General features: G+C 35.8%; 4 non-coding genes across 4 annotated transcripts; 1 reads left to right on the top strand and 3 right to left on the bottom strand.

Moving 5' to 3' along the window:
- The first annotated feature begins 4710 nt into the window (after positions 1-4710).
- TRNAP-AGG (transfer RNA proline (anticodon AGG)) lies at positions 4711-4782 on the top strand. Its single transcript has one exon. It is a non-coding gene; the product is annotated as a tRNA-Pro (tRNA).
- Positions 4783-8307: 3525 nt separating this feature from the next.
- Positions 8308-8379, bottom strand: TRNAP-AGG (transfer RNA proline (anticodon AGG)). The gene has a single exon. It is a non-coding gene; the product is annotated as a tRNA-Pro (tRNA).
- Positions 8380-9987: 1608 nt separating this feature from the next.
- TRNAP-AGG (transfer RNA proline (anticodon AGG)) lies at positions 9988-10059 on the bottom strand. Its single transcript has one exon. It is a non-coding gene; the product is annotated as a tRNA-Pro (tRNA).
- Positions 10060-11606: 1547 nt separating this feature from the next.
- On the bottom strand, positions 11607-11678 carry TRNAP-AGG (transfer RNA proline (anticodon AGG)). The gene has a single exon. It is a non-coding gene; the product is annotated as a tRNA-Pro (tRNA).
- Positions 11679-12129: the final 451 nt, after the last annotated feature.

The raw sequence follows: 12129 nt of genomic DNA, 5'->3' as shown, positions 1-12129 counted from the left end.
TTTCATATTATTATTATAGTCAGGTTGATCAATGTTTTCAGATCTATTTTCTTGAAGACACATCGATTTAAAAAGTTTATGTATATATATATATATATATATATATATATATATATATATATATATATATATATATATATATATTATATGATTTAAATGGCCAAATATATGGACTAGGAGGACAAATTCGTTAAACTTCCTGTCCTCGAATCGGTATTAATAAAGTGTTATGACTCATTTCAGCCCATCCCAGCCTCATCAGACACTTGGACTGATACAAATTCATACTCGGAAAGTCCAACGAATGTCTCCCATAATTTCACCACAGCAGTGGTTAGCATGCAGAGACGCCACCTGCTTTGGCGGCCATGAAAGAAAACGATATAATAATATCGTTTTCTGTCCTCTGGGCTATGCGAAATGTGTAAAAGAATAAATCTTCTTTATTTGACCATTTAAATCAACAAAGCGATAGCAGCTTTTGCTAGAAGATTTATTCTTTTACACATTTCGCATAGTCCAGAGGACAGAAAACGATATTATTATATAGTTTTCGTTCATGGCTGCCAAAGCAGGTGGCGCCTCTGCATGCTAACCACTGCTGTGGTGAAATTATGGGAGACATTCATTGGACTTTCCGAGTTTGCACTTGTATCAGCCCAAGTGTGTGATGAGGCTGGGATAGGCCGAAATGAGTCATAATACTTTATTGATACCGATTATAGCACGGGAAGTTTAACTTTAAGTTTAAGATTTCCTTATATTTCCTTTAAGTAAAGATAAAATTAAAAAAAAATTTATAGTTTCAGTAATATGTGGGTTAAAATCATAGTTATTTTGTAAACCTATTTTACAATATTTAATATAAATTTTTTAATCGTTGAATGATTTAGTTTGATCAAAATTTGCTTTTAGAATTCATGTAATAACGTCTTCTTCTTCTGGTTCCTATCCGTTTCGGATGTTGGAAATCATATTGGCAATCATGACCTTGCTCGCTGCGGCTCGAAACAGCTCCGTTGAGGTTTTCTTAAACCATGTTCTTAAATTCCGCAGCCATGATATTCTCCTTCTACCGGGTCCTCGCTTACCTTTGACTTTACCTTGCAATATAGACTGCAGCAGGGAGTAACGGTGCTGATTTCTCATAACGTGTCCCAGATATTGCAATTTTATGCGTTTGATCGTAAACACAATCTCTGGTTCCTTCTTCATTTTTTCTAGAACTTCCTTGTTCGTGATCCTTGCTGTCCATGATATTCTCAGCATTCTTCTATAAAGCCACATCTCAAATGCTTCAAGTTTTTTAATAGTGGTGTCTGTAAGCGTCCATGCCTCCGCCCCGTACAACAACACAGAGAAAACATAGCATCTCAAATGTCTCATTTTTGTATCTAGGGATATGTTGTGACTTTTGAAGATGGCGCTCATTTTGTTAAAGACCGTTCTTGCCTTTCCTATGCGGCACTTTATTTCCTGTACATTGCTCCACTGTTCGTTTATAACAGTTCCCAGGTAGCAATACTGTTTTACTCGCTCTATCTGCGTCCCATTAATGTAAAGATGAGCCCCATTTATATTCTCCTTGCTGATAATCATTTGTTTCGTTTTGTGGGTATTAATGTTTAGTCCGTACTGTTGACTGTACTCGTTTATTCTGTCCATTAGCCTCTGAAGTCCCTCTAAACTATCTGCTATCACCATGGTGTCGTCGGCATATCTAACATTGTTTACTCTTTCACCATTTAGAAGGATGCCTTCGTCTATTCCGTAATGAGCCTCGTTAAAAATTTTCTCTGAGTATATATTAAATATCAACGACGATAGGATACATCCCTGTCTAACACCGCGTAGTGTTTTTATGTGATCTGTTTCTTCTCCGTTAATTTTCATGTATGCGGTCTGATTCCAGTATAGTTCTGAAATTATTCTGAGGTCTTTGTCATCCAGGTCTGCTTCTTTTAAAATGTTTATCATCTTTTGATGTTGAACTCTGTCAAATGCCTTTTCATAGTCGATCAAGCACGCGTATACGTCGCAGTTAACGTCCCTGCATCTTTGAATCAGTACCTGTACTCCGAAAAGTGCCTCTCTGGTATTCACTGCGTTAATGAAGCCGAACTGTCTGTCCGATATTTGTTCCTCGCACTTCTTATAAATTCTTCCATGGATGACTCTAAGAAACAGTTTCAACATGTGGCTCATTAGGCTGATTGTTCGATATTCTTCGCACTTTTTAGCCCCCTGTTTTTTAGGTATCGCTATGAATTCTGATTCTAGCCATTTATCAGGGATGATTCCTGTATTGTATATTTTATTGAAGACAGCTGTGATCCAATTTATTCCTTCTTCCTCCAAGAGTTTTAAAAATTCAGCTTCGATATTATCAGGCCCTACAGCTTTCCTGCTTTGCATCCGTTTTATTGCTTCTTCTACCTCGGATTTAAGTATGTCCGGGCCCGTCATCCTCTCTGAAAATGGATGCCTATAATCCGTTCTTTGATCTTGAAAAAGTGTCTCCAAATATATTCTCCATTTGTCTTTCATCTCTTGGGTGTCAATGATTAATTTTCCATTGGTGTCTATGAGTTTCATTTGTGTTCTCTTTTTAAAAGTACCCGTTATTTCTTTTACCTTTTTGTGTACATTAAAATTGTCATGCTTGGCTTATAGTCTTTCTATTTCTTTACATTTCTCTACAGCTTCTTTTTCTTTAGCTTCTCTTATTTTTCTTCTGATGTAAGCCTACATTTTTTTATATTCATCTTTATTTCCTTTAATTAACCTTCTGCGTTCCATTAAGTGAAGGATTTCTGGAGTCATCCAAGATTTCTTCTTTGTTTCTTTATTTGGTTTTAGCAGATCTTGTTTAGTTTTCTTAATTATTTCTTCGAATTGAATGATTTCTCGTTGGATGTTATTTTCTTCTTTTAGTTGTTTAACTTGGTTGTTAATATATTCCGCCACTTGCTTTTTAACTTCCGGATGTTGCAGGGCTGTCATGTCGTAGTTAGGTCTAAACTTTTTCTTTATTGTCTTCAGTCTCACATCCATGACTCCCACTAAAGGTATGTGGTCAGATTCAATGTCCGCTCCTGGATATGTTTTGACAGATTTAAAACTGTTCCTGAATCTTCTATTTACCAATATATAATCTATCTGGTTTCTAATTACGTTATGGGGTTTGTCTGCTGGTGCCTTCCATGTATACAATCTCCTCGGTGGTAGTTTATAAAATGTGTTTAAAACCACTAGCTTGTTATCTTCTGCGAATATTTCTAGTCTGTCACCTCGTTCCGTTCGGCCCCAAGTTTTGCATTGAAATCCCCCATTATGATGCTGACTTCGTGTTTAGGTATTCGTTCTAATATATCCTCTATGCTTTGGTAGAGAGTCTCTACTTCCTCGTCGTCTTTATCTGCAGTGGGAGCGTATATTTGTATTATGTTTACATTCACTGGATTGGCTCTTATTTGCAGTAGTATTACTCTGTTGGACACTGGGACAAAATTTAAAATACATCTACTAATTTTTCTCGTTATTATCACACCAACTCCATGCTCTAGTTTTCCATCTAGTGACCCTGAGTAGAATATTCTGTGATCTTTTTTGTCAATGCTTCCTGTTCCGGGCCATCTCATCTCGCTTATTCCCATTATGTCAATGGTCATTCTTTCCATTTCCTGAATGGCATTGTCTATTTTTCCACTCCTTGCCATAGTTTTCACATTCCATGTGCAAATTTTTAAATATTGTGATATTGTGGTTTTGCTGCTTTTTCTTTTTCATAGGTACTCATAACTGTCCCCCCCGGAGATCCGATTGGGGAACTTACTCCGAAATCGTATTTGGTTGTGAGCATTACCATATATGATTTTATACTAGGACTATTCAATGGAATCTTTAATGTAGTGGTTGTCCTCGGCCTTCTACATCCTTATGCCGTTGACCTCTACTGAGGTTCCTTCGCCTTTAGGGCCAGTTTTCCAACCCTCGGACAAAAGAGTGCCATGTCACTTACCAGCTCATCCGCCCGAAGCCGTTAGACAGTAAGTGGGGGATTGCTTATACCTTGTAATAACGTTGTAGACAAAAACTTTCTGGGATAAACAATTTCAATTTTTTAATGCAATTGCTTTTGCATTTGCTTAACTGCTTGCAACTGTTAAGTGAAACTTCTTGAAATTTTTATTGGTTACCTATAGTTGAAGTTGAAGTTTTTTGTGCATTTTTAGAAAAGTTAATAATAATTTTAAAAAAATCTCTTTTAAAGCTAGTTAACAATAATTAAGCATCAAATTAACAAACATGTCTTTGTTAACTCTAATTTTAAAGGATTTTATATGTTTTTTTAGTGAAATTGTGTTACTAGCGATCTTTCAATTGTTTATATATTGTTTATATGTAAAAAAGGACGTTTAATTTTTTGCATATTTTTATCACATATTGTTAGCACCACATTTATCAATTGAAAAAATTTTAGAACGATAAATTTAATTTGAACTAAATTTTTAAAACAATTTCTTTATAAAAACCGACCGTGTCACAATATTTCTGAGTGTAAATATTTAAATACGAAAAATAAGTTAAACAAAATATTATATTCACTTCCGAATATGTTATTTACTTGAATACCTGTAAATATATTCCGATTTCCAATCAAGGTCAACTCGCCTTGCCGCGAATCTCAGTCATCTATTTGATTCTCATGGCTCGTTGGTCTAGGGGTATGATTTCCGCTTAGGGTGCGGGAGGTCCCGGGTTCAAATCCCGGACGAGCCCAAATTTTTTAAAGCTATATTATATTACAAATTTTAATAGTATCACTATTAAAAAAATTAAATAGCATTAATTAGAAACAGTTGCAATCTATCAAAATACAGTACTGTATGATACAATATGATACAGTATTAAAAGTGAAAGTTGAAAATTTTAAGTCTTTAAGTATAGACAAAAAAGAAATCCTTTAAGCCCAATACGCCTTTTACGCCTAGAAATTTAGAAAAACCATTATCACAATTTGTTTTCTAAAAATCGACTATTTCTTTTAGACTAAAAAAATGACAAATTTAACTTAAATATAACTTTTATAGAAGACATTTAATACTGTTAAATTCAAGTATGTCAGCTGGTTCCATACTCCTTCAGGTACTGCAGTTACATTTTTAATTTATTTTAATTCTCCATAGAAATAAGTTTCAAGCAAATATTGACTGCCTTGCAAAGTAAGTCAACTAGCCCCGGGTTGTATAGTTGACTAATAGCCTGGGGTTAATTGACTCAATATTTACTTAGTAATATCGTAAGAATAATAATCAAAACACAATCCAAAAACAAATGCAGATGTAATTTTTGACTTTTATTTTGACCGTTTACATTAATAAAATCTAACAATTATAAACGAAACTCACAAATCATCATCTGAATTACAATTGATACACATGAAAAAAGTTATATTACTTTTGTTTGTGCATTTGATGTGAGCCCACTTGCTGAAATTAGTGCATTGTACCCAGTCATCACCTCTAGCGCTATTTCGATAGGGTTCTTCACATACTAAGCACTCAGTTTCACCCTTAGATTCCGAGGTTGTAGGGTCATGATAAGCTGCAGACGTAGATGGAATCGGGCTTTCTTCCCGGAAAATAAATTTTCGACCTTCTCTTATTTTCGTGTTCTTGATGTCTTTCTTTTGGCTGCATGTTTTTCTTTTATGTGGGCCTTTCTTTTCTTTCAAATTTTGTCTTTCTTCCTCGGAGTCTTTCTCCGTCTTTCTTCCATCTTTTATCGGAGTATCGGTTAAAATAGCAGTTTGTCTCTTCTTCCGTGACTTTCTTGGATTTTGTCTAAGACCTGCTTTTGGAAACGGCACTACTGCTTCAGAGGAAAGCAATATCGAACTTGGAGGTTCTATTATTGTCGTTGCGACTGTGTTTGCAGACAAATTGTCGTTGACATCTGCGAATTGTTCTAGAATTTTCGGTGGATTGTTCATGATTTTAGTTTGCTCCTCTGTTGAAATATTTCTGTTGTTTTCGGAAGCATTTCCTCTTTCATATATTGGTGTAGGCCTGTCTGTTACATATGATGGCAAGAAGTCACTCTCTGTGAAGATACCCTCATTCAGTGGACATATCCCTGTTTTACTGAACCTAGCCATTATATTGGTCGGCGTAACAGCTAGAGGCAGACTCAATTTTACAATGCCAGGAACATCGTATATCGAAAATGTCTTACGTGGATTTTTCACCATCCAGTTATCCATAGCTGAATTGCAGTATTTTTTAGGGGTCCATAAACACTCCTATCTAGAGGCTGCAATTTATGGGAGCAGTGCGGAGAGAAAGATACAACTGTTACTCCGTTTTCGTTACAAATATATAACGCCTCGATAAAAAGGTGGGATTCATGGTTGTCGAGCAGCAAAAGTATGGGGCGCTCCTTATAACATATTGTGTGAAACACAAAATGCTTGACAAATTTCACAAAATGTTGTTCTTTCATCCATCCTGATGGATTTGTATCTCGTAGACTTCCGACACGTGGAATAAAGAACGGAGGAACAGTATTGCCACTTGCTGAAACTGCAACAGTGAGGGTTACAAGGGTTCCTCTTTCTGCAGACGTGAGTTTGCCTATCTGTTTGAAGCCACGTCGTGCCACTATTCTGTCAGGCTTCTGAACAGTTGTGATACCTTGCAAATTTAGACGCTTATATACCGTTTTCAAATTGTTGAAAAACATGTCTACATTTGATTTGTTGAATGAAGTGGCTCTTGACAAACTGGTGGCTTGTGGTGTTCTCAAGAATATTGTTCCATGGAGCTACTATTTTATTGTTTGTCCAGCTATCTGCAACTCTTAGATGGTTTGCACTGGCATACCGGAAGGCACATTTTTTAAGCTCCTTAATTCGAAGGTTTTTTTGTGGTATTGAGAAGTCTTTTGCGACACTATTAATACTTCTGTCATCATTTAAAACTGTTATAACTGCCCGTTGAATGATATCGGGTGATGTCTTGCTCTTATCACGTTTTCTCTTGTAGGTTCTCATAGTTCTGCTGTAACAAAAATAACAACGATTAACGCTTCAGATATATTTGTATTTGGAGAAACATTCAAAATAACAGTTGCTAATAATTTCCAAATGCCTCGATATCACTATCGATTTATTAATCCATTATAAAATACCAACTTAGTTCACACATTCTGAAATTTGAGTACATAACGGGGTTTGTTGACTAAGTCAACAGACCCCGGCACAGCTTAGTCTTACTTCTTAAAAATATTCGGTGAAATTTGTGACGGACGATTTTATAGATAATAATACAAAAATGTTGAGAAGAGAATTAATTACCTACCAAGGATGATTCTAGATTTCTCGTTCTCACCGACACAAAACACAAGCGACCATAACAGCGATATTCTAACATGAAGGCGCAAGAGTGGGCAGTTCAGGTATCGTCTCTAACGGCGACATCTGTTATACATTAGAGGACGGAGAGGCAATTAGTTAACTTAATTCTTTGGTCAACTAGCCCCGGTCTCCCCTACTATATCAATGACAGAAAACAATTGTACGAAAAATTTGTTAAAATGTAGTTGTATAGATATCACAAAATTTTTAATAATAAAGTGAATAGCTCGACCATAAGAACCTTTATCGATTTTTGAATTAAAAAATATTTGAACATGTTAATTGATGTTTCCAGTAGACTTTAAAATCTTTTGTAACTTAGTAAATACTTATATAACTTATTATAATCACTACAGCGGTTTCGGCAGAGTGCTTTTCTTAAGTGATCTATTTTTGGTATGCGTTTACACTTTATAGTCATTAACTGAATAAGTTAAATAGGGGAGAATTGATTGTCTCAAGTTGGTCATTCAGAATTATGTCTGTATTTTTAAATTTGTTAATTTCCATACATTCTAATAAAGATAGTTTAAGGCCTATATTTTGAATGTGAAGAATTTGAAATTCAATATTAAAAGAATAATTATAGTCTAGAAGGTGAAGTGCGTACGTAAAATGTAGAATCTGTTTTTCTTTTATTGAAAGCCCCTTTGTGTTTTGTTATACGTTTGTTAAAAGTTCTACCAGTTTGACCAATGTAAGTTTTTGGGCAGTCACCAGATTTAAGTTTGTAAACACCACTGTGTTTAGTGCTTTTTCTTTTGGTACTTGTTGTTCTTAATATATTTGCCTAAGTTGTTTGTCCTGAAAGCTTATGTTATTACCTTCGTTTGGCTATTTTTGTTTATATCACTTATTTTATAGAATAATTTATTTTTTAAAAAAAGGCTGGGCTCGTCCGGGATTTGAACCCGGGACCTCCCGCACCCTAAGCGGAAATCATACCCCTAGACCAACGAGCCGTGTAATAATATATTGCTGGAAAGTGACGGTATGATTTGTTGACCTTGGCAAAATCGAAGTGATTTAACTGAAGTATGTGATAATTAGATAAGGTATTTTAAATGATTATTTTAAATAAGAAAATATCGATCAGGGTTGGTATATCAGTGCGTTAAAGTTTAAGCGGTGAATTGTATTCGTAACTCCCTATCTGATATATACGTTATGACACACGTCCGTCCGTCTCTTTTGTTGTCTAAAGCAGTAAAGCCGAAAAACTTAGCTCAAAAACTCTACATCCGATTTTAACCAAACTAGCCTATGTCAGTTTGTGTTTACTGATCATATTCGGCCTATTTTCTGGTTATTTCAGCATTTTTTTTACTTGACCTGGAACGAAACTAGTTCGGATGTGGAGATACTGTGCGCACTAGCAGATTTTATACTATAGCTCAGAACGCTCAGTTAATCACACCCTAGACAGAGTAAGAAAGAGGTTGAGACTCCTGACAGCGCTGTCTGGTAAAATGGGCAAGACGTCAACTAAAACAATATTGCACACCTATAAAACAACACCAAAGCACACCAAATTAACACCATCATAGCCACTGAAAGGAAAATTCTTAGACTCTACACGAGGAAGTGCAGAAACTACTCGTCAGCACTCATACATCAAGTAGCCAATGTAACACCAATTAAAGACAGAATCCTACCCCTCAGCAGGAGGTATGTCCTTCGCACTATTTCAAGCTCAAACAACGGAGCCAAATAAATACTAAAGACACCACGCAATCGCCGAGGGCAAATACCAGGGTTCCTAAAAGAAAAGTTTCATTCCCTCCAGCAAAACTTCTACACGACACTGGAAATGAACCTCCTGATGAGTATTTTGATATATTAGAATCAATCCCCATAAAATATCGCAGCTAACAACTGCAAGCTAAAAACGCTGATTAAAAGCTGTTCTCAGTATTTCTGGTAACACTTTTAAGTACCTCCCTTTGACTTGTTTTGCTTTCTCCGCCAATAATTCCTCTTGTGCGCTCCATATCACACACGCCACCTTCTTAACCCCAACTTTTTAGCTCTTCACCTCTACAACTTCACACGCATTCATCTTCAAGTTTACCACACTCCCTAGCTCCGCAAAAAAAAGGAGTACCCCTTCCTTGAAGAGGCAATAGTCCAAGCAAGGTAAAAACATTGGATCGGTCAGAAGCGATTCGAGACGTTGACAAGTTTGTATAAAAACTTAATTTTTAATAATTTTAAATAATAGTAATTTAGAATCTTGTAATTGTTCGTTTAATTTACAACCCTCTAACGTAAGCCACAAACTAATTTTGCGCCCCTTTTGTGGTTGGGCGTAGCTCACGTCTGATGCTATGCTGGGCATAAAGGTCTAATAAAAGTTTCTTATAGAGGAGCGTAATATGCAATAAAAAAGTTAGAACTGTAAATCATTTACTGGAAGATCAAATAATTTTTAATTGACAAATTAATATTTAAACTGGTTAACAACTTACAAATACCATTACCAAGCTTTGAAATTGTTATTTCTTTACTTAATAATTCGATCGTCAAATAGTTTTAAGTTTACATAGATTTATTTTGTTTTACAAAATGTTGGGCTCGTCCGGGATTTGAACCCGGGACCTCCCGCACCCTAAGCGGAAATCATACCCCTAGACCAACGAGCCATGTAATAATTCATAACAATACATTATTATAAATTAATCGTATGATTTGTTGACCTCAGTTAAATTGTAATTTAACTGAAGTATCTGATAAATAATTAAGGTATTTAAAGAAATATTTTAACTAAACAGCTAAACGTAGCAGCTGAATATATCATAACGTAAGAAATTTTAACGGATATATTGTAAACTCTTAACTTCCTATATAATATATACCCTACCGGCAAGCGTCCGTCCGTCCGTCCGTCTCTTTGTAGAATTTGAATCCAGAGTTTTAACCTTGTTTAAGCTTAACGCTTCTTCAAGGAAGGGGTACCCCTTTTTTTGTGGAGTAGTGGCGGCGAAACAAACGTGATGAATAATGTTTGTGTGAGAAGTAGTGGACTACCAAGAAGCTGGTGTTCAGAAGGTGGCGTGTTTGCGATGCGTTAGAAGCGCGCAAGAGGAATCAGGGTGATTGTGCCAAACATGTCGAGGAGGTACTTCAGGGGTTACCAGCCATACAATGAAACGGCTCTTGATCAGCGTTTTTGGCGTGTAGTAGTTAGCTGCGATATTTGATGGGGGTTGATTCTAGAATTTCAAAATACTCATCAGGGAGTTTATGTCCAGTGTTGTGAAGAAGTTTAGCTGGAGGGAACGGAACTTTTCTTGGAGGAAGCCTGGTGAGTATTTGCCCTCGGCAATTAAAAGGTGTCTTTAATATTCATTTTGCTCGGTTGTTCGAGCCTACAATGATTCTAAGGACATACCTCCTGCTGAGTATAGGATTCTCTTTGTAGACAAGCTCTCTATATAATACTTCGGTCAATATCCGGCCGTGGGAGTGTTAAAAAGTATTGCTCGCGACCGAAAAATAACATGAATCCCATGACAACATAACTCAAACTGGAAAAATATACCCAGCCACATACATCGCAAAATAAACATTAGACGGACAAATGCTGAGAACAGTGAAGTACTGTGGAAAACAAACAAAAATCAGCTCAGAGTCATAAGAGCCTTCCTGACTGCATATGCGCCAGTTAAAGGCACCTACGTACAATCGGACTGTTTCATTGGAAGTTAAGCTGCAGACAATGTAGCAGAAAACCTGAATGAGTGAGTCAACTATATTTTCCATAACAGCAAGTCATTAGATCGCAGGTGGCTACCAATTTTTGGAGAATAGGTATTAAGTAACCCCAAAAGCATATGGCACATATCCGTCAGACTTGTACAAGCTGGTACAGGGTTTCAGAATCCTGGAATGGGATTTGTAATACGTCCAGTTTACAACAGACAGCTTCCATAAAAAAAACTGAATCAATGACAAAAAATGTGTAAAAAACTTGTAAAAATAGAAATCTAACTTGTAAAAATCATTTACCGGAAGTTTAGATAATTTTTAATTATAAAGTGAATAAGCATGGCAAGGAACATAACTAAAGTAAAAAATATTTAAACTTGTCAACAAATGGATAAATTTTAAAATACCTATTTATTAACTTATTAATTCGACCATCAAATAGTTTAAATTTACATAGAATTATTGTGTTTTACAAAAGCTTGGGCTCGTCCGGGATTTGAACCCGGGACCTCCCGCACCCTAAGCGGAAATCATACCCCTAGACCAACGAGCCTTGTTTCAAAGTATAACAATACATTGATATGAAGGAGCTCTATGGTCTGTTAACCTTACTCAAATAGAAATGATTAGGTGAAGTATCTGATAAATAATTAGAGTATTTTAAATAAATATTATAACACCTGTGATCTAAGAATTATTAGCAATCTCAATTAAACAGGATAATCCGATAATATTAACATCAAACGTGGAGTCCGACAAAGATGTATACTATCACCTCTGCTGTTCAACTCATAGTGTGACGAAATGTTCTAAGAACTAAGGCTTCAGTTATGAAGACCTCCACTAGTTAATGAGTAGGATCAGAGAAGTACGTAAGAGATATGCACTTTCACGCATAAGCATTAAGAAAAGAAAGAGTATAATGATATAAGTATAAGAAGAGAGCAATTTTAACGGATCAGTGTAAACGGTCAATGAACAACAAGAGTCAAAGAATACGCCTA

The sequence above is a fragment of the Diabrotica undecimpunctata genome, chromosome 8 (assembly GCF_040954645.1).
Source record: "Diabrotica undecimpunctata isolate CICGRU chromosome 8, icDiaUnde3, whole genome shotgun sequence".
Taxonomy (NCBI): domain Eukaryota; kingdom Metazoa; phylum Arthropoda; class Insecta; order Coleoptera; family Chrysomelidae; genus Diabrotica; species Diabrotica undecimpunctata.
The sequence above is the reverse complement of the archived record's forward strand: the minus strand, read 5'-3'. Positions and strand labels throughout refer to the sequence as shown.